Raw genomic sequence first — 2,954 nt, forward strand, 5'->3', positions numbered from 1 at the left:
GAGAGAAGTGTTTCAATGACGACGCGTCCAAGCAAGGAACGGCATTTCTGGTGATTCCACAGCACCATGTATAAGCTATTTCCAATTATGTCGCCTTGGCCGTTTGTTTTCTTTCTCATTTGTCATGTTGCTTGCAGCAGCCCCATCCTACTCACAAGTCCCAGTTCGGGTGCCTTGGCAGGGCTCACTTCCTCCCTGAAACCATATCCTTCCTTCTCTACATACTGGACACATCACACACTTGAGTACCTAAGCATTCTCCAATCCTTCCTTCACCGGCCAGTTCTTCAAGCATCCTTCGTGCGCATCCAATGGGAGTCGGACCGCAGGTACGTCAAGACCAGAACACTTCTTTTAACACATCAGATTAGTATTTTAGACCGTTGAGGGTTCATTTCCGTGATTCATCGGGAAAGATATGATAAAACTAGACCGGATTTCTGGTAGTACGCTCAGCCATTAGGGGCACTTGGGTGGGGTAATTCAGAGCTACAAATCCCGCTGTCTAGGCAGAGGCTGCCATCGCACAACACAGCACAGCGAGTCACATCTTGGGCAGGACGAAGGTCAGCACCACGCCGTGCTTTTGTGGGAGTTCCGCCATGGATTTTGATCTGGATTTTTCTTTTTTTCTTTTGAGAACCACACACACAAACTATGTTGTGGTAGTGGAACATTCAGAGAGCATTCTCTGTCTTACATTATCATCATGCACATCAGTTACTCACTTGTGACCACCAGAGCTCCTAGCAGTCACTGCGATCTCATGCACCAGCGTCTGCTCACTGCCCTCATCTCCGACTTCTGAAAACCTGACAGTAACTTTTTTATTTCTGCCGTTACTGCGAAGTTTGTAGGCAGAGGTCTCTTCTTCTAACTGCAGTGCAGTCTACCTCCACGATTATTTGCCTGACATATAACTCAGATAGCTCTGTTAGTCCCATCAGGACAGCCGAGACTTCTGCCTCTTCAGCCGACATGCATTTGTTCAAACGCCTACCGACAGAGACAAAGACATGCCCCTGATTTCTGCCGTTAATTTTTTTTTGAGAACCACAGTCCCAATGGGAGGGGCAGACCAGCAGCTGTTCTCAGATTTTGATCTGGATTTTGGGCAGAGTTCATCCTGAATGATGGAACCATAGATGCCTACGTCTGTTCTCAGATTATTAGTTCTTGATGGAACCATAGGAAATTAACAATATGTTCTCAAACTAGATTCTAGCCATCACATATAAACTGCTAGATCAACCTAATATATACATTAAATTCTCAAGTACGACGTACGGTAAAAACCTCCAAGTTCTTTTGTGGGTATAGAGCTTAATTTAGCTCAATCTTCTTAAATTTCCAATTTAACATGCTGCTTTTATATATATACAGGAAGTTCTTCCGGACCACGAGTTCGCCCGCCATGACACCGGCTTTAGCGCCTGGCTGGAGTATACCGAGCCGTCACAGCGCGTCCAGACCGGCGTGCGCGCAGCAGTGATCGCCGTGGTGGTGCTGATCGCCCTCGGGCTGTGTTGCTGCTGGTTTAGGGGGTGGAGGGCGGCTGCTAGGAAGCGGCAGCTCGTCCATCCCGTTTCGGAGGGTGTGTTCGCCGCCGCTGTTCCTGCGCCAGCTCCAGCCCCGGTTCCGGACCCGGCCGGCGACCCTTGAGCAGCTACCTCAAAGATTGCTTTTCTACATATCATTAGTATTATTACCACTGTGTTAGGACCGGAAATCCAAATACTCAGGCTCCTGATATCTATACCGGCCGGTCATACTTGTTTGGATTCGCACCAGCTGTTGTATTGCAGTTGCAGACCTTATATGCATTTACCTATTGATAAGTGATCTGATCTGATGATGCCTAGCCATTTATCACTTCAAATTTGTTTAGTGGCACCGCAAATTTGGCATCTTTTTTCCAGAACAGAACACAGTCGTCACCACAGTAGTTAAAACACCACCATGTGCAAACAGAAAAGAACTCACGTCCAATCTCGTTCTCTGTAACATGAGTTCAGTTCCCACAGAGGTTTTATTAATTTACAGTAATCTGCATATGCACATATGGCAAGCATATCGACAACTGAAAAACGTGTTCTAAAAAGCATCCAGATAAGAAATCAAAGTATATAGCTTCTGAATCGATGAGGGGCACAGGCATCTTTGAGTTCCGATGCTGTGCGACTGAGTTCTTTTACGTGTCCTGTTATTGTAAACAGGGTTTCCCCCCTGCCGTATGTATGTTCTGTACGAGCCAAGGTTTTGGATCCCAGATGAAAAACAATCTCGTGGGGCTTTAGTAAGATGTGGGATCACACTGCAGTGCAAGTTCAATCATGGCCATTTCATTTGAGTGGTCCTTTGCATTGCTTATTTGCCCCCATCTGAGATTATGTATGCCTTGCTTATCACAAGATTCGGATCACTCAGGTCTTCGATCACTTCTAGAGTTGTAGTAGAATCCCATACTCATTTGCACTACCAACCTATGGTTGCAACCACCAATCAAGTCAAATCAGTACACTTGACCGAAACTTCTGTAGAAAGCAATGAACTAGGAATTATTCCCTGAAACATCACTACCATATAACATAACAAGAGTTTCATAATTCAGCCAGTTAGCTAGCTACTTATGCAGGCGACTACTCGGGCGACGCCCGTGGCGTCCACCGCTGGCTTGACGCCGGCGTCCGTCTCTGGCGTGGGGCACGTCGGCGGGAGGTTCTGGGCTCTAGCGGAGTCAGATGCGGAGGACGAAAGCGATGGGGATTGCGGCGGAGTCTCGCCGGAGGTGTACTCGCCGACGCCGTCGTCGGTGATCTGCGAGGCGTTCGATACCGGGTATTCGGAAGAGGAAGTGGCAACGATTGTTGATGGCGTCGTGCCGATTGATGATCCGGCGCGTCAAGGCTTGCGGGCAGAGGATAAGATCGAGATTGTCCGACGCATGGTTCATC

At 47.8% G+C, this 2,954-nt stretch overlaps 1 long non-coding RNA gene across 1 annotated transcript; it reads left to right on the forward strand.

Annotated features, from left to right (window-relative positions):
• Positions 1-230: 230 nt before the first annotated feature.
• On the forward strand, positions 231-1,845 carry LOC147981885 (uncharacterized). Its single transcript, XR_015599952.1, has 2 exons — positions 231-329; positions 1,384-1,845. It is a non-coding gene; the product is annotated as an uncharacterized LOC147981885 (long non-coding RNA).
• The last annotated feature ends 1,109 nt before the right edge of the window (positions 1,846-2,954 follow it).

The sequence above is a fragment of the Triticum urartu genome, chromosome 3A (genome assembly GCF_056163025.1).
Source record: "Triticum urartu cultivar PI428250 chromosome 3A, HENAU_Tu73, whole genome shotgun sequence".
NCBI lineage: Eukaryota > Viridiplantae > Streptophyta > Magnoliopsida > Poales > Poaceae > Triticum > Triticum urartu.